Here is a 20,570-nt window from a genome sequence, read left to right on the forward strand (position 1 = left end):
CAAGAATTTTCAAGAAATTTTCTGTCTTGGAGAGAGAAAGTGCGACCAAACGTCGATACACTCGAGTATATTATGCGATCGAGACTTATTGTTACCAAAAGCCTCTGTATATATATATATATATATATATATATATAGTCCTCGAACGAAACTTTGTTGAAAAGATGAAAGAGTGTGGTAGAAGCGAGAAACCGATATTCGGATCAGCTACGAGCAGAATGATTCCTTTATTTCGTCGTAATAGAGAATCAAGGGCCTCCTCGATTATCCATTATTCTCGAGGAATGCCGACCTTTGTCTCCGCGAAATAAAGTGACTTTGAAAAACTTCCGCCTCCCGTTTGCTTGTTCAGCCACAGTAACGTCGATAAAAAGAAGAAAAATAATTACCCGGAGATGGGCCGAAATTTCCTTCGCGTCTCCTCTTACGCGTCGCGCCCCTATCTTCTCAACCGTCTGACGAGCAAGTAGACCTACATATATATCCTATTAAAAGAAAAAATGAAGCAAATAAAAAAGGGAAAAATTCGAGCAGGACAAAATGTATTTTTTGGCAAAAGAATTCGAGACTCGCGGAGCGACGAATGAAGCGCGACGATTCCAACGAGAGTTTGAATTTCGTCGACAATGAGCGATCCCTGGATTCACGCGAATAGCGGGTAAAGCGAGTTGAGGGAAAAATTTGGTTTTACGAGGAGGGCGATAAAAGATAGAGGATAATAATTGCAAATTGTCCGATGTGTAATCAGCGTTGCGGGTAGCGTAGATCGGGCGTTTCACAGACCGGTATGGAAGGTACGAGTCTCCGGAGTGCCGTAAGCTCATAATATGCAGCCAGTGGAATTACGCCAAACCGTTTTCACGAGTCTGGAAGGATTTTCACGCACAAACGCGTCTTCTCGCAATCCTGCAGCGCGTTACTCCTGCACCACTCCCGACGAGAGAGCAGAAAATTATCAGTCTCCCGCAGTAAAGTCACTCGCGGTACATTTATTATCGCGTCGCGATGCGAGATTCACGGCGGGAACGAAAGACGAATTCTTATACAGCTTTTATAACGCAGCCTTGTTTCGCTCGAGTTTTTAACGCAGTCTTCCTCAGCGTCCTTGCTCCTCCTCTTGTACTATCCACTCTCAACATTATTTTCCATTCGTTTTCATCCTCGTCTTTAAATTCAGGAATTTCGTGGGATATCGATTCGATACGAAAGAAATTCTCTGGTATTTAAAACTATATATATGTTATAAGGGTGCAGAGGAAAAGGCAAATGAGAGACGATGATTATTTGTCCTCTTCCGCGTGTTTAACGCGTCTTGTAAGCGATGGAAGATGGAAAGATGGGAAGATTGGCATGGGGAAAGGAAAGGGAGAGTAAAAGGAGCAACTATCCGAATCGAATTGAGGACGTTGACGAAGCGTGAAGCGGCCGCCGTGCGCCGGGCCCAGGCCATCCCCTCACCCCCCCCCCCCCCCCCCTATACCGTTCGACATGAGGGTTCCATCAGATCGTGGAAACGAGCGAGTCTGTCCCGTAATTGAAATTCTGAAAGGCGGAAGTGAGCTATCGATAGCAGACCTCGCGAAGAAATTTTCGGATCACTCGTTTCCATCTTAGATCTCTTTTTGCCAAAAGTCGACAACCCTCCTCGATCCGTGAAGAGACTGATTTCGCTCGCTCGTTATTCGATTAGTATAAAATCTCAAAGCTGCCTGATGGACACTGGCATTGCGCATTCCACTCTGATTGAATTATTCAATAACTATATATATATATGAATATATAGAATTTTTTCAGAATTTCCACCACTTTGCCTGTATATTATATATATTTATAGAATGATAGAAAGTTGAAAGTATAAGAGAGAAATAAAAACGTCTAAGGAAGAGGAAAGCTCGTTCCACAGTCGCGAAGTCTCGAGAAATCAAATAGCGTGGAAGGTAAAGTGGATGAGATGTGGAATGGGCAGTAAAAAATTTTAAGGTCAGGAAAAGCAGAAGCTTGAAGAGAGTCCGATCACGTAGACGCATCTTGGTCATAAAACAAACCTCTACCATCTTATCGCTGTCTGCAGCTAGACTTGACAAATGTATATATGGAGGATATACCACCTTAGCCAGTACGTCTTTTACCGTACTATACTTTATTTTACCGTACAGCATATATGTTTCTATGTATAGGTAAAACGATGGTAACGATGCACGTACCTTATTGCAGGTAGACTTGCTCGAATAATTCGTATAAATTTCGCGCGAAGCTATATATATGTATATATATGGGAGCGAACGATCAGCCGAATGATGCATGGCCCGCCTTTTCTAAAGACCCGCGACTCTAATACTTCAGCATCGAGCCACACCGCACCGCAACGGCGCGACGACGGTTCACCATTTACCTCGAAATATTTGCCAAGCGGCTTTTTTCCCGCTGGAGAAAAACTTATCCAATTTATCCGATAGTATTTATTCGCTTCCTCCTCCGAAATATCAAGCTGACGAATTTATAACCGGTTGGAATTATTTGCCGCACCGTTCACCAGCGGCGTACAGTGTACGCGGGGCAAATGGAACACGGAAATCTTCTTATCAAAGTTTTCAAGGAGAGGTAATTGCAGAAGCGCGAAATGTTTCATATGACATGTTTGTAATTTTGCGGTTTAAACTTGCGCTTAAGAGCGACAAATTGCAAGTTTTCTCATTCGCGGGTAGTTTTGAGAGGGAACAAATCAAGAGGGAATTCCATTTTGCGTGCGGATGTAACGTGTAAGTGGATGCGAAGAAAAGTTCCTCGGACTGAAAAACTTTCCTTCGTATGGTGCGAGATACGTGAGCTGGAATGAAAGACCGAGAGGAGAAAATATGGGTTTTGCGGCCATCGGAGTAAGAGTTTCAAGAGTGATTTCGAGGATGGCGCGCTCTGTGCCGGCCTTGCGTAAATCTCGCAGGCCCAAGCCAACGCCATTAAAGCGAGCGTTATAAACAGTTGAGAACCGTGGACGCTTGCTTTGCTATTTAAATTCTGCGAGCTACCACGCGAATCAGTCTGTACTTCAACTTGTATATACAGGGTGGTTCGCTTATAAAGCTTGGACCGAAACTTTTTCCTTGGACCCAGAAGGGCCTTGTACAAAAATATATTTAAGAACATAATATGCAGTTTTACGTCAACGCAAATTTAGCTAAATTGCGACTTGCAAATTTTTAATTTTCCTTGTAATATTTACGTCACGTGATTTCAGATATTCTCGCTGTAATATTAATATATAGCTTTACGACGAAGGTGAAATTTAGAACGTGCAGCAGTATTTAGGGATAACAATGAGGAAGGGACAATGGCCGATTGTAAATTGGTTATGAAAAGGATTGTGTTTTGGATCCCGTTACACGAATCCATGCTCGTCTCTGGCCAAGTTTAAGATGAAGAGGACTGGACTATATATGTTTACTGGAGCCTCGATTCGTACAACAAATCCTATTTGCTAGTCGATTTCGCATATAACGCATCAGTGGAAGCGCATGACCGACTTGGAATTTCTGACTCGCCGTGCACTCGGTCGGTATTTCGTTACTCGAACCACCTCGAGGGCCAAGGCTCCCTTGGGAACCTTACGCGACCATTTTATTGGGTCAATCACGTTTCACGCTTATGCAACCGTGCCGGGTCAAGACTACTTTCCACCCGCACTTCACTCTCGAGTGGCTTGCTGAAACGTGTCAAAGCATTTATTTTAATAGTTACTTTTGAAAGAATATCAATTTTTCAAGGATACTTATTGGTGAGCCAGCTGAAAATCTCTAAAAACTCAATGGACAATTTTGTGTGCAGACTCGCATGAAAAAGGGGAACGAAGAATCGCTTTGGACGAGGTTGTTTTCGCAATGCTGATTATTGACGCAGTACAGAAAGTTATTTGCCATGATCCGGCTGCTGCTGCTGCTGCTGCTGCTCGAACCAGCGGATATAATGACATCGTAGCGATAAAATTTTAGGGACGCTCCGTGAATATCTCGCGCATCTGTAAAATCACCAATGAATGAGCATTGTCGAACGGACAATATTTCAAAAACGCCGGCTGACCAGCTTTCATTATACGGATATTTCACGACGCTATCTGTCTCCGGGAACGTGGACACGCGAATCCCGGTAGACGAGAGCTCCGAGGGTTTAATGACCGTCCATTGTGCGCGCTACCAAATTTTTCCGACTGCCGGTGTTAAGCCTCGTCCCCCTTTTTCATCCACCCCCCCCCCCCCCTACCACGCAGCTTCTTCCAACGTTTCACCCGCATCCCGCAGTAAATTTTACTTCTCGTGCTTTATTAACTTTGAAACTTTTATAAACCATTCTTCGATCGATAAACGCTGCATAAATGAGAATACATAAAAAAAACGGTAACAATGAAATTGAAAATAAACACTTTGATTTAGGCGTACTGTTGCGTCACCTGCTCTATATACGTGTATATACATATATACTAACTATCCTTTTGCGTAATAAAATATAAACAAAAGTGGATAAATATCTGATTAAAAGTTTCAAAGTGACCTCGATGAAAAAAAACAAGATTTTAAATATTTTCATAATCCTCTTTTTGAAATTGCGTTTTTAATGGAAACAGTTGTGCCAGTTTATTTTCTAATTATCGAAAAAAAGCAAAGCTTGAAAGTTTTAATGAAAAAACCATAGAGACGAATGAACCAACAAGCAACTATATTGGAGAGAGATTAGCGGGATGCGATAATATCTTAGGGAATGGGTTTTCGAGCAATTTCATTCGGCTGTGGCTGTATTTTTCCAGGGTATCAGCGTGCCTAATGAGAGCAACTAGTGGAATAGGGATAAAATCTGAGGGAGCGTAGCGAGAATAGCGGTGGTCCAGGTATTTTTCGGCTCGTTACGCTTTAGTAGTTGCTTCTTCTCGCTCGCTCCATTGAAATTCGTTCGATCCGTAGTTAGGCGCCGCTCGTGTGTACCGGAAGTACCAAGAAAGTTTCGTCAACGCGCGCGCGCGAGAGAGAGAGAGAGAGAGAGTGAGAGAGAGAGAGAGGGAGACAGGAGTCGGAGAACACGTAAACATTGTCGGAGAACCTGACAGCTACGTTAGAGACAGCTAGGCAAGACATGTTTATACACATGTACACGCTACACGTACCATTCTAGGAGAAAAACAACGAACCAACCGGAAATGTAAGTTCTTATCTCCGTAGATTTACGTTAATACGTGCTGTGACACAGTAGCCAGGTATATCGTATACGTATAAATATAAACTCAACCTCGCACTTGTGTGGAAGATTTGCAAAGTCACACACACACACACACACACACTTATAGCTTGTAGAGAGTCTTGCTGTGTGTGTTATGCGAGTCACGCGGGTCACGAGTTTTCCCTAAACCGATGCATCAGCGCGCGATACGTTTCAAAGAAAGCTTTCTCTGGCCCAACATTCCAATCCCCGAGGATCGAATCTTTTGATACGCAGTTCTCCGGACTTTTCAACTACGATGATGTCATAGCTTTAACGAATACCCTTGTTCGCTCGACTGTTTCGTAACAAACCAAAAACCAAGGGTGTATTTAAAACCTGAAAAATTTAATCACCAACATTTCTCATGGTACATACAGCAATCTTGTTCTATATATATTGAGCTTGGTTATGTATCAATTTGTTGTTTAAATATGAAGCAGGTCGAAGGGAACATTTTAACGTTTATCGAATGAAACTGAACCGACTAACTGGACTTTGGATAGGTAGAATTAAAGCCGACGAATTTAGCGTTGAGTTCGCATTTGGATTAGGATTCAATGCAGGAACTGGGGGGGGGGGGGGGGGGGGGGGGTAAGTTTGGCAAGTGCAAAGCCAGCCAGTCGATTGGCTAGCCGGCGTGGCGTGGCGTGGCATAGAGTAGCAGAAGCCTCGAGCTGGCGCTCGAATTAATTCCAGCTTCTGTGTCAATTCCGAAGAATGGATCGTCGGACAACACGGTTGGCTGCTCTTGCACGCGACGATATGTGGCCATCCAGTCTTTACTATTTCATTCGGTCAACAGGCGATTCGCGAAAACGCTTAATTTCACGTTTGACTAGCGCGGCGGTCGCGTAAATAGCGTTTGCGTGCCACACGAAAGTACCCGAAGGCCTCTCTCCGAAATTCCCTTTTCCCTCCGTTTTATCTCCTCTTCAGCATTCGATATCAAACGTCCAACCATCGTTGTGCTTCCATGCTGTTTTAATCCAGGAATCCTCCCCCCTCCTCTATACACCCCCTATTGATTTTACTCTTCTACTCTACCAAAACAGTATCGACGCATATTTTGCAAAAGCAAACAAGTGAAAGGACGCGTGTCGATAAAGAAAGGATTATCCGTCGCGCGTCTCTGCGTATTTCGATGCATTGTAAGAAAACAATGAGGCTCTCTGGCGAAACGCGTTGACGGTTTCCATTGTTTCGTTTCCGTCACAAGGGCAAAACGTTCCTCCACAATGCGATCTTTATTCACCTTTTTACACGCGCGATACTGCTAACAGCCAAGCAATATTCACCCTTTAAATACTCGATCGTCCTTACAGCTAACTCATCTACCTGCACTCATTTCTCATCAGCCATTTTTCGCAATATTCACTTTAATTAAATTAAGATTTACCATGCAATCGATATATATATATATATATATTTGTAAAATTCCATTACAACGAGCCTGATTAAAATTAATTCGCCAAGACTCGTATTATTTTTCACAATAAGTTACAAGTTACTTTAATGTATTATTTTCCATGTACAAAATCACGAATACTCCTTTGGCAAACGAACCTCTTGCCACAGCACGCGCAAAGAAACGACCCAGTGAAGCGAGCAATGTCTTCGACTCCATTAATAGGATAGTCACGTTAGGCTTTTGATTACTGTAAATTTACGCACCGATGCACTTGCGGAGTCTGCATAGTCTGGCTTGATTCGTTCGGTGAATGGGTATTAAATATGGAAAAGGTTATTAGAGGCAACGACGCGTGTCGCTGGGTCGCATGTGACATCGCGGGAATGATGCGAAAGAGTATGGGGTGAAGTTAGGCGACGCGTCTGATTTAGTAGATTCGTATGCAAAGTTCGTACAAGCACCACTACCGTAGGCACGTAAGTTTAATGAGAATAGCGTCGGGTGCGGTACATCAGTCGCCGCCGCCGACGCCGACGCCGCGCGGTGCGACGCATCGTGGCGTGGCGTGGCGTAACGTGGCCCGCGGTAGGACGACGTAAACATATTGCATCTATCGATCCTCCGGCTCGCCTCTCACCTCCCGCGAGCACAACCAAGATCAATATGAGAAGTTGCACTTGTGCTCCCGCAATTTCCTGTCAGCCCTTTCACCTCACACCACGCCAACCAAAAGTCAAAGCGTCATCTCGCCTCACTGTGCGACTCCCAAACACGACCATCTCACACCTCTCTCTCTATATATATATATATATATATATATATATATATATATATTTCCTTTTCTGAAAATCGACCAAGAGCAAGAGGGGATGATCAATTTCAAAGTGTAGACATATAGTATATATTCTATCTGTGTATAGAATTTGATTGTAAAATTGCAAACTAGGTCCTTGAGAATATACAATCACGTATAATGGCTTATCGTTTGTATACAGAAGAGTTTACGAAACGACGATGACGTTTAACGCAAACGTAGTTTAAGAATTTCATGAAAATTCGTGGTTGAACGCGAAACTTTGAGTCTCGACGAGAATTCGTCAGCAGTACCACCCCCTCTTCGTCCCTTATCGTCTTTTCTTCGATCCACGACGCTATATGCTTCTTGCAATTCTCGCTCGCAACGTTTGACCAATTCCTCCGACACAATTGGCAGATTGCTACGTTTCTCGCAAACAAATCCTTCCTTAATTGATACTCGTTGCTTTGGAGCAGCGTTTGGCCACCTCTCTCCCTTCGCCACTTCAGCATCGTATCCGGCGAATTCAAGTACGAAGTCGACTGGGGAAGCCCGCCTTCGGCACTATACACACCTCTGTAATCGTTGGATGTATGTGTCAAACGAACCGTGAATACACGTAATTGATTTCCAAGTCTACCATACGAATTATTACAACGACGATCGTCGGCAATGTTCACGCTCCACTCTCGGCTGCGTTACGCGAATCACAATTGCATGGGAGGAACACACGCTGCTCGAATCATGCGGTATATTGAGAAAGGAGGGGGGGGGGGGGGGTAGGAGCCGAGGAAGGAACAGTGAGAAAATTGCGCGCGAGGTAAAATTCAGAAGCTAAACGAAACCTTTTGAAAGTTTAGCGAGAAAACAATGGTATATGTTGAAAGTTTGATCAATATAGTAGTCCGTGGCAAATGAAGTTTGTTGAACTTGGAGTCGAGTGATTCCACCGAAGGATATTCGCTGACTTCAACCTGTTGCTAGAGTGAAATGGACGCTTCTTGGAGAATCTGATGATGCTGACGTTTCGAAAGTTGAGAAGTTGGATGATTCCTGTTCGGTGAAGCGGTTCATCTATCGATGCCTCGGTGCTCGCGTATATATATATATATATATATATATAACGGAGTGGCGCAGAGACGTATAGATGTAAAGGGGAAAGTAGTATAGGTATAGGAATGGTTGACCGTTATTGGGAAACAGTCGGTGGGCGCACCGCGCGGGATAGGAAACGAAATATATCGACGTTGCGGCAGTACGAGCCTCGCTGGCCCCGATCTGTCACACAAATCACCCACCGTTTCACCCCCTCCCCACTACCACCCTTACCATTCATCCCCACTTTGACTGCTCCAACACATCAGCTCTTTCGCCGGGCACATCGCGTAACCCCAATTTTTTTTCTGCTTTTACACTTTATATGCGTGTATAGATCCACTCGTATGTAAGTGCGCGCGCCGTTTCTGCGTTATTTATCATGAGAAGCAGCAGGTCAACTCGATAAATCAAGAATCTGCGATGCTCGTGGGAGAGAAACGCGATTTTACCAAGACTAATATCATCCGTTTTGTATTTATATATTATACTATATATACAGAGAGTTTGGTACATACTTAAACCGCTCGAGTATTTAATTTTAATTTCAATTTGGAATTAAAAGTCGTGGGGTCGATTGGTATCACGAACGATAAACAGAGTAAACATATTTTAATACTTTTATAGCTTCTCCGAACTCTCGCCGCGGTACGTTCGACTTTTCCTGCAAAAAAGAAGCAATAAACAGCAATTTGCAGTGACAAGTTTGATCTCGCGGCTAATGCACGCTGGATCCGAAGCTGACACGGATTTTCAATCCGAAGCTTCGAGAAGCAAAAATAAACTATATTTTTATGCGTGTATATATATATGCAGCACAGCGAGTCTTTAATATTGTTCCGGGAAAATAATAATAAATGGCGTGGATCATCCGAAATGGAAGGAATTTCGAAAAGTTGGGATAAGGTGGGATAAGATCTAATCCGGAGCGTATATGCACGCTTCTAGGTAGGATAATTTTGGCAAATGAAAGGCATAAAGCTTTACGAGCATCTTTTGTCGACGGTAAAGCGTTAAAGGCCGGCAGGCAGTTTGGCGGTAGGTCGCGTGGCTGCGTATAAGGATAAAGGAGGCCAATCGAGTCTAACGCGAAAGCAGATTTGTCGGAGCTAAAAGCTGGAATAGTCGTTCTTGCAGAAATTCTCTCTTCGACTGTGGTTCGCGCGACAAGGCGAGAAAAGTAACGAGCGTTGCGTTTGGCGCGCGCGTCGACCCATTAAACCGGCAGTTTCGCGATAGCGCATTTCCCACGAAACAAAACAGGAATATTTCCATCCACGCGAACCCCCCACCCCCCTCCCCCCTCTCCACCGCATCAGAAAGCGTACGCGAAAGATCTGATAATAAACCAACTGGAAATCCGAGCTTCATCCGGTGCTGCAATTTGGCGCGAAATTTCAAAGCCAAAGCGAGCAGTAGACCATTTTCTATGTGCAAGTGTATATATATATATATACAGTATCCGAATAGTATTGGCACGAGCTATATATACATACACACAGCAGAAATTCTTGTAACGAGCATAAAATGAATTATGTTTATGATTGGAGAGGGCTGATTCTTTGCGTTGGAAAGTGGAGGGCAAGAAAATAAGCCGGGAGAAGTAATGGATTGGAGGTGAGTGCGCGGTGGGGGGTGGTCCGTCGTTGGGTGGATAAGGAAAAAGGGGAGGGGGTGGACAGCGGTAAGTAACGAAGGAGAAAAGAGGAGAAAGAGCTCTCCGGCTACGCGGGCCGCAAAGGGTTGAGAACGGGGTGGATGACTAAAAGCGAAATGCTGGAGTAGTAGCAGGGTCAGTAGACGCAAAGAACGATGATGAATCGTGGCTTGATGATGGTAAGAAACCGGCCGCGTAGACGTGGGTCTCCATAAAAGATGGCCTCTATACCTATCGGGACCACGTGTGACCAATAAAAAATCTACCTAGCGAGTATAGCTGCGGAGAATGAAGGAACAATCTCCCGGTAACTTTCTTTTTGCCCAATCTCCAAAAAGTAGCTGCAGCGTTATTAGCCGAAGCATCCTCTAATAAGCACTCTTCGCAAATTTGCATGTCCGAGGTCATAAATCTTATACGCATATATCTGCATCCCCGAGTTACATCGAGCCTCGAATTCGCTCGAAACTTTATAGTCCCGTATAAGTTCCACACTTTTCTGCAAAGTACACTTACTCGAGTGCTCTGGCTGGAAGGATCCTGAAGACTCGGTCCTTCCACGACTCTCTGCTAAATTTCATCTCTGCCTCAATCTCGCTGCATGCACGTGGTGATCCCATATTCGGTGAGTATATGACAAAACCTGCTAGCGTCTAATTGTATCGCCCACTGCTGAACGGAGCATTCATGCGAAATGCCTAATGCAATTTCGGCTCGTTCGTTAACAAATTTACCGCGGTTCCGCCATTGCATTTTAATTTCGATAGAGTGTAGGTCGAGTGTACGTGTGTATGTAACAGTTTTATGGCGCATGTATCGGCGCACAAAAGGTCATTTTAAATGAATGGCTCGCTAATTTTCTTGCAGCGCTGATGAGTCTTGACCGAGATTGCAGCTAATTGGATGGAAAATCGCTATATTCGCTTGATATACTTACCGGTCAAGCTAAGCGGGCATCGTTATCTAATTAGAAGGGAGAATGGAGATGCATAAGTGACCGAATGGAGAAACTCGCCTTAATAAATTCGTTTATCCGGCCTAGCTCTCGCACATCCGGTTTGGAGGGGGGGAGGCTGCCTGGTGCAGATGGTGCTGGTGTTGGTTCCTCTTACTTTTATACAAGGCCAGGCCGTAAAGAGAGAAACGTTTCCATTTAAGCGAAGCTTTTCAATTATAAAGTATTTCTCTTCCCACAGCCAGCAGAACCCTACCGCCACGCTTCAATTTCCTCGTGGCTCGTTTCTCTTTCGTTTCCCAACACCAGCAGCACTTCCGCCGCCGCCTTGCGCCCCTTTTTCCACGAGGTCTGCGCGCACAAACCACCATTCTTCCCTCTTTCTCCCGAAAACACTGCAGTAGTCCTCGAATTTGCCCGACTCCCTCCCCCTCCCCCCCCCCCCCTCTACGAGTTTCTTCATGGCCTCCTCGACTCTAAAATTACCCCCGCTCCCACGCATTCTTATCGAAACCTTACCTTTTTTCACCTCAAATTGTTCGCTCAGCCCCTTATTATCACTCTGCCCCAATAATTGCCCAGCTCTTAACCTTTCATCGATAATTTGCATTTGCATTCGCCAAATTGCTCTTCGCGCACTCTTCCCTCTTCAGCACGCTGCTATTTCTCCACGTCGCTCTTCGATTCCTATATATATATATATAGATCGAAGCGAAATAGGTGCCGGTAATGGTGTATAAAGAATGGATGGGGGAAGATTGCGGTAAGTGGAGTAACCACTCGTTGGATGCGCCCTCTACTGGACCGACCATTCTCATCCAAGAATATCTATAGCAAAAGTCTCTTATCCACATTTTTATCGGAGTGTCGACGCCTGCGAGTCCAAAGTGACTTTCGGCGAGATGAGGCCACACACATTTTTCGGCTCTCCGACCGCATCTCTCCGATAAGGTTGCCCTTCCATTCGTTATCCCGGAAACGTTCATTAGAAGCTTCGCGAGCAGACCCCGTCCAGTATAGTCGCACAAATTTCGTCCTGCGAAAACGACCAGGCCTTTTCCGTTATTACCACTCGACGCGCCGGGGCAGGGCGATAATTGAATTTCTTTGCATTCACCCTCGATTTCCATGGAAAAAAACGGGACGAAGAGAGGGGGGGGGGAAGACTCTCTTTAGAGAGAATCCACAAAACGTATTACGACGAAAAATACTTCTGCCTCGGTAACGAACGGTGAATCAACGCTGTCATAAATTAGGAATTCCAGGCGTCGCCTAAATTTCATTAGGATGCTCAAGCCGATCTTTGGAAAGTACGATAAATCTAATGGCTATTTAATAATCGGTCGGCTCGATCCGCAGGTCACCTCGAGACATTCCGCATCCCGGATCCAGAATTATCTTGGAGAGTTAGAGTCTTATATAGAGAGCAGGATCGCTTTGAGCCATCGGACCTTTCAATTAATAATCTAACGCTTGAAATCTCGATAGCTGCGGCACGGAGCTAGGTCTTTGGGCTTCGGGGCGAATGGATGGAGCAGAGCGAGGATACAGTGACTCTGAAAGGGAGTGGATCGAGTATATAGGAGGAGGAGGAGGATAGTTGGAAGACTCGACTCGAAACTATCGAGCGTCATCGCGTCGTTGGCGTCGCTCTAGTGCATCAAGAGCAAGGTGGGAGGGGGGGACGGCACAGGAACGATGAAGCGGAATTGATTGAGCCGACGCGGCGGCTCTAGAGCCTCGCAACTTCATCTTTCATCCAAATAAAGCGCCCCTGAAGAGATATATACATATATGTATATATGGTATGTACAACGCGTGAAAGCTAGAGTTCCTTTTGTCCGCTCATTCGGCGAATAACCAAGTTAGAGTCGAAGCGTCTCTAACCTGATGACTCGGCCAACCATTTCAAGATTGACCCCCTTTCAGCTTATATATTTTACATCCTGACCTGCACGCCTTTCCTTCGAGATCTATAACTACTCTACTTTATTCTCCTACTCTCTATTCCCTCCACTATAGCTTTTACTGATTCGATGAATCAGCTGTACTATATACCCTTCGCCAACTTTAGCCCTGATTCCCCATGCTTTGCTTACTCGAGTAATCCTATGCTAATAAAATTCACCAAATATACATATACCTCGATAAATCGCGTCTTGCTCGACCGTTAAGGTGATTTAGCTTAAAAAGTTTCTAGCTCGCGTGAAAATTAGCCTCCCTTTTTCATGCTTTCTTATTATACGCGATATACATTTAGGTATGCGTGTGCGTAGACAGTAGTGTTGTTTGCTCTGTTAATTACGTTGCTTTTTGTTAGGATGGATAAACAGGGTAGGGAATATAGAGGGGAGTGGCGAGGGGAGAAAATATTTGATACACCGAGAACACTGGTGAGTTTATCCGAAGATTAAAGCATCCCCTTCCAATCTCACTCGCATCTTGAAAACTGCCTCGTAAGATTAAGGAACTCGGAGTAATATCACGGTGCTTTTCTATCTAGCCCCCGGTATATTGCTATAAGCTTCCTGATTACACAAAATTTTCTCGATTGAGCTTGTTGCCGACGAGAGAAACGAGGTAAGTGAATGAAGATTCTTCATAAAATTATCGCTTCTTTTTATCCGCTTGGCAAAACGAGACTCTTCCTCGCTCGCAATAGCATAAAACAAACGAGGGAGAAGAGAGAGACTAGTCGTGAGTTAAGCGAGTTGGCATTTTAGCGAAATACGAGATCCGTGTGTGTGAGAGGAATGTGGGGAGAGGGAGAATAAGTGATAGAAGCGATAGGTCCTTTGACGAAGCTTCGTCGCGTCTCTTCCTTAATTTACTCTGAATAGCGGTTGATTGATCAAGATTGAGTTGAGCGGAGTAATGCAATTACTCCCCCCCCCCCCTCTCTACTGCTGCAGATCCCAAGGTCGTCCCGGGGTGTATCGGCAATCTAACAAACAGCAATCCCGATGGTCCAAGTAAATCTTCAAAGCAAATACTCGTCTAAATAAGTATATATGCGTCATCGAGCATTTCGGTGCTAAAGGTTTTACGGAATTTTCGTTCGTAGCTTCTCCCACAACCTCCCTATAGAGTCAAAGTGGATTTAAAATGCTCCTCGACGGGAATTATTAGCTATGTACCAGTTGATGAAGTAGAATCTCTCTCTCTCTCTCTCTCTCTGTCGATATTGCAGCGAGAAGAGCGTTGCGATATTTGAAACTAAATGTACAATGCGTTTCGTTGCAGGAGAGCATGCAGTTGAAAATGGAAGTGGTGGAAAAAGGCATCGGAATCGAAGAAACGAAGAGGCATCGAGGTGGTGAAAATGGAGGAGGAGAATGGTGGTGGTGGAGCGAGAGAAAGTAGCATCGCTGTAGAATGTCTCAGGCTATGATTGTCCAAACGCAATTCTTGTCTGAGCGAAACGAAATCAAGGATTGTGTGGGGACATCAGCGCTCGGGGCGCGAATCAACTTGGTAAAGGAGCTACCCTCCTTTATAAAGCATGCTAAATAAGCATGCACTATCTCCTAAAATCATTATTACAGGCTATGTAAACGAGAGAAGTGTACGGGAAAGAGAATAATAGATGAATAAAAGAAAATTCCTCTTGCGCAATTACTTTTGTGTAATATTCCTCTTGTAAATGTTTCTCCCGCTTCTCCTTCCTCTTTTGCAAGGATTTTTTGTCCAATGTGATTTGTGATCAACCTTCATCAAACTTCAAGCTTCATAAAATGCATATGCGGTTGATACCGTTGAAAGGAGAAGGGTCCGGGGGAGGGGGAGGGGGAAGAAAAAGAGACAGAGGACGAGGGGCTGGAAATACATTGTGAAATAGGAAAGCGTAATTTTTTAAACGGTACATTCCTGCGTCCGGCAGGCGAAAAAGAAACAACGGAAAGGGAACGTTTTGCCTGGGAGCTTTTGTGAGAGCGGTATTACACGGGACATACATATGGATTTGTACCTGCAAGGACACGGGCCGCACACAGATACGCCTGTAGTTTCGTCGAGCGGATCGAAAAATGGCGTCGTCAGCACCTACGCTTTCACCGGGAACAGAATCAGACCCCATTCTTCGCCCTGTCCATTCTCTCTCCCTTTCATGCGGCTGGGTGTAATGTCCCGCCAAAAAAAAGGACTCGTTGGAAAAATCTACCGACGCGACGCGACGCGACGACGTTCCAATAGAGCGAGCACATTCGCCAGCAATCCCCTGCAACCCCCCCCCTCCCTCAATCCTTGCAGCTTTCGACAACGACAATGGCCCAGAAAAATCCAACCGATCGGATCATAATTTCGCTACCTGCAAAAAACCACGCACACACGCCCTACCATGCATGCACCTACCCTCTACCCTCGTCTAGCAATTATCCTTCAATTTGTTCCTCGTAACTCTCTCCCTCTCCCTCTATCCGTGTCTCCAATTAAGCCAACCATAAATCACGCTCCGATGCAGATATGTAGATGCTACTGCGTATATACACACACCGTACACGCACTGCGCGTACACAGAACCATTGAAATATACAGAATAATACGGCGGGAAGGAGAAGAGACACGAGAGAAAGAAGACAATGCGCAAACAGAGAAAATTAGTTGGCCCTTCCGCTCGGAGAATTATGTGGCGATAAAGCACGGTGGGAAGGAAATTTTTACGCGTCCCATATGCTGCAAGGGACTTTTCGCATTTCAACGCTTTTCGGCTTATGCCGACGAACGAGTCACGTCATTTGCCGTGGCCCAGACGTAGAGGAAAATAAGTAGGGGGGGGGGGGATATACGGGAGAGGAGGAAGAGCGAAAATAAGGCGCGAAGTGACTGGATCGGTACGATGAGTATATACAGAGTGGTGTTGCGTTACCATGCAGGCTGCTGCAAAGATACGCAAGGCTCGTTTCGCTGTGCTTTCGCACGATCGTGTTTCACCTTGCACAGGAGATACGTAAGCAAAGACACGCGCGGAAATTCAGAAGAGGAAAATTGCGGTTTGGTATTGGTGCAGGAGCCGAGGACACGTTCGGACGCAAACTACGCATGGTCTATGCATCCCGTGCACACACACCATGCACGGAATATCCCAACGGATGCATTATGCATCGTGGATTTTACGTCGCATAATGCACTTGTTAGACACGTATGTATATAGGTATAACGACGCGCTGTCGTAATATGGAAGCAGCTAAGAGGGTGCAGGGGTAAAAACTTGAAGAGACTGATCGATATGAAAAATGCTTGGCGGAGTCTCATCGGACCTTCGAGAATGTCGGATGTTCTTCGGATGAATGCTCGGTTGTGACTATATATATATATATATATATCGAGAGAGGGAGCGAATCGGAGACTCGCGCGAGTAGCTGTAGGATAATAGGAATCCCGGGTAACGGAAAATCAAGTTTTGCGCTAAAGAGCGTATAACGTGCTATATAGTAGACGCGTGGAACGAGCGAGAGCGTCGAGATAAGGCTCGGTGCGAGCTATGGCACGGCTAGATCGTATTCCGGGTTCCGGGTCGACGGCTTATGGAGAGTTTGCTTCCTGCGGCAAGACTCGAAATGCGATACCATTGACAATCGACGTTGAAAGGAATCGCATCGATAGGCGATTGCCGCTCGCGCTTCGCCGATATTGCTATACACGCTGCGTCCTCGATATATCTCCCGTATTAGCGTATCATGTATTATACATGACTGCAATCCGACTACGCAACCATGCGACTCCTGCCTTCTATATATTTTCATTTCAAACTGGCAAGAAAGATCCCAGCTGCAACTATATCGAAACTTATATATACGTATCAGCGATGGAGGGAGAGAGTAGGAAATATATAGCTGTCTCTCTCTCTCTCTCTCTCTCTCTCTCTCCCTCTAAATATATATGTATACTACATAGAGAGGGAAGAGCACGAAAAGGACACCGCAAAACGAGTCATCTCGGCAAAGTCTGCAAGAATCTCGTAATTGTGTTTTGGCGAGTGTCGAGCCGTAGCTTTTCCAGCTCAACACGTACATTAGGAGAAAGCGCGGAGAAAGGGACAAACTGGTCTCCTCCATGGAATTTTAATCAGCGTCAATTACCGGGGCAAGTAGCACGTCCTCTTTAGGTTCGCACTTTCTTCCCGAGACAGAATTCAATTTAAGCAAGTCGCCTGCACGTTACGCTCACACATCGAAGCATCCCCCATCCCCCCCTACAAATTCTTTTTATCCTTTCTCGACCGTTTCTTCGACTGCAAGCGGCGGACTAATATTTCAGAGGCTCGTAAAAACGGTGGGGCTGATGGAACAAAAAAGGGAAGGGAGCGGGGGGGGGGGGGTACATGGGTGGAGTTAAAAAGAAAACGGAGCAGCCCTTTACTCCGTATCCAATCGCGGCGAGTAAGAAATTTGAATAATCTGCAGTAGGAAAGATGCCAGCATTCTTAAACTGTAGCTCTTACTGTAATATATATATATATATGTATTGTACATCTATCCAGCACAGGTGTGACTCTCAGTTGCACCTGTAACGATGCAATCTACTAATTGGATACTATTCGGAGAGTTGGGCGTATTACCGAAAATTTTAAATTAATCTAATTGGTCGTTCAATTAGCTAGCCCTGATGAGATTACGGTAATCGAATTACACTGGTCCATATAATTAGGGCGATCGAAGCACCCTTTGCGCGACGTGCTCCAACGGTCACCATATACAACATATCCCAGCATCCACCGCAGGACTCTTATCGAATAGAGATTCCAGTCTTGCTCGCAACGAGATATTTTCTCCTATTAGCATACTATATCCCGTAAACAATTCCATCTCTCAACGATACGCGTGTATACACCCTGGAAATTAGAAGTATATATATGTATATATAACAATGCATCATTATTGCAGGACGTACAATGGAAGATCGATTAGCGTTTGCTTTGCATCGATTCGTGATTAACAGTGCGGTTCCACTCGTGTGAAATGATGCAGCGTCTGCGAAAAAGAGGTTTTCAACGCTGACGAATGAGAGTGCAGGGAGCATTTTGTCTGAGAAGAAGAGGATCGTAGAAATGGTGAGAAGAAATCGTGTTACTAGTAGGATTTCGGTGGGTATAGTATAGAAGCATACCGGATGGAGCTGTAGTAGAAGAAGAAGGATAAGAGTTTGCGAGGCTGAAAGGTCGATTCGAGGCACTTAGAGGTGCCCGGCTCCTTCGTCAGACACGAGATGATGATGTATGGCCCTCAACGATAGGGAACCGTTAGGACGCTGCAAGGACTCGCAAGGAACGACCTCGTTTTCTCGTTGAGGACGCTCCAGAAGCTTGCTCGAAGCTGGAGAAAAAAGGAGAGAGCCTCCAGCAACCAGCAAACGAAAAGAGATAACGAAAGATGCTCGACGTCCCATAATTCCTTCTCTCACCACCCCCCCCCCCTCCTGCTCTCTTCGAGCGCTCACAACGCGACGCTCAACCTGCTGTCCTATGACGGAGAAACATATTTTACCACCACTTCTTTCCTTCTCACTTTACGCTATCGTATCTAATCTTTCCCATCTCATATATATAAACTTATGAACACATGTATAAATGGATATAAATAGGACATCAATTCCAGAAGTTAGGATTTCTTTATCAATAAACGCTATCTAAAAACTGTTTTTGTAAAATTTAATACTATTTTTGTCATTTGGCAATAGTTTATATACAGGGTTTATATCTGTAACAGCGACATATAGGAGATTCGTGTTAGTTGATTATAGCACTCGGATTGATGAAATCTGAGAACGTTGATTGGTCAATTTCGTGCAGTACCAACCTAAAATGAGCCATTACCAACTGTTGGATGACGAAAATGAGATAAATCCGCCATCTTGGTGTACAGAAGTATTTACTAGCGAATCGGAGCAGGAAAAGGTAGAAAATGGAGAAATATCAATGTATCATTCAGCTAATTTATACTCTTTCTAAGATATGTTACAATTTTTAACTGACTATTCTTTCTAAAATTACTTGCATTTACGGACATTGCACATGTGAAACTTTGGGCAGCGTTGCTAAAATATCTCTTTTAAAGAGTACTTTTAATTTTGATAAAATATTTTCCATTCTTTTACAAAAGTGTACCATTGTTTATTTTTTCAAATAAACGATTCTTATTGTAATATTTTTTAAATAAATTTATTTATCCTGATTAATTTCTCCTTGTTTATTTATCCATCGAGCTGTTTTCTTTTTTCAATAAAGACTTTCTGGCAACCTTAACTTTGGGTATATGTTCATTTTTATATGTATTTTTTCACGAGTACTTATAATCTTTCAGTTTGATTTTATTGACTACACTTTCGTATTTTCTCTAAAAAAATATACTGCATTTTATGCAAAGCATATATCTTCATTGAAAAGTGTAACCAGTGCTGGTAATAAAAATAAATATAAGTTTATTATATATTTTGCATGTATCCTCTCTAAGGATTGCAAGACCTTATCATTGGTTTGAGAAGGCTTATAAATCTCTACTCACATATTAGATATTTTTTAATCTTGATTTAATTTAAGGCACTAATTATTTTACAGTTTTCAATATTTTATTTAAAATATTTAATAAGGGTTAAGAAGGAATTATTAACATGTAATCCAATTTATAGTTAATTTCTTTAATCGTTAATTTATTGCGAAATCAAATTTTAATATTAAGGTACAGTGACTCAACACTTCAAAGGAGGAATCTACGTGCGATGCTAAAGGATAATACATCCCTGAAAGCTGGAGTAGTATGAAGAATCAAACTATGCCATTCATTACGCACATGCGCGATATTTTTTCCAGTTTACTGAAGCGTCGGTACAGGTCCCGTTACAATTTACAACTCCACAGCTGATTAATCTATGGTTTCTAATAGCTGCTAGTGTTTACTCCAATTTCTGAGACTGATTCAGTCAGACGTTGTGCTTATATAGCTGTTTAATCGAGTTATCAGTAGTCCGAATTTCGAAATTCTTATTTTGTAATTCTTTCAACTTGAGAATACTTCGACGGTAGTCTATTATAATAAGCATAAAACATTTTGTCTTTGAAACTTGCAAGTATCGAATAGTGCGTTTAGTAATCGACCATAATGGCAACTCCAACGGGGACTCGACTTATTTTACGATCTGCGTACAATCTTCGCAATTTAGCAGGATTTATAAAGTTTTACTCCAGTAAGTAAACTAAATCTTAACGATGCATGTTTAAACGATACAAGTAGCTGCAATAATATGGTTCATATTAAATTATACCCACTATTTCCTTCCTAAAGAGAGTCACAAGGATAATTCCATACAGCACACTTGACTAAAAAACGTCTAAAAGATGTCTTTAAGTCATTTGGTACTGTATGGAATGTTATTGGTTAAAATTGATTTACCAAAAGAGCACTAATGTTACGATACTTAAATA

The 20,570-nt window shown here is 43.7% G+C and overlaps 1 long non-coding RNA gene across 1 annotated transcript in view; it reads left to right on the forward strand.

Annotated features, from left to right (window-relative positions):
- The window catches only part of LOC136779123 (uncharacterized), a 94,960-nt gene extending 80,524 nt beyond the window's left edge, over positions 1-14,436 (forward strand). Inside the window, exon 4 of the long non-coding RNA XR_010823525.1 lies at positions 14,399-14,436. This is a non-coding gene — a long non-coding RNA (uncharacterized lncRNA). The remainder of the gene's footprint in view (positions 1-14,398) is intronic.
- The last annotated feature ends 6,134 nt before the right edge of the window (positions 14,437-20,570 follow it).

This window comes from Prorops nasuta, unplaced genomic scaffold, assembly GCF_024137725.1.
Source record: "Prorops nasuta isolate Cenicafe-Biocafe unplaced genomic scaffold, Cenicafe_Pnas_1.2 PNAS00015, whole genome shotgun sequence".
Classification (NCBI taxonomy): domain Eukaryota; kingdom Metazoa; phylum Arthropoda; class Insecta; order Hymenoptera; family Bethylidae; genus Prorops; species Prorops nasuta.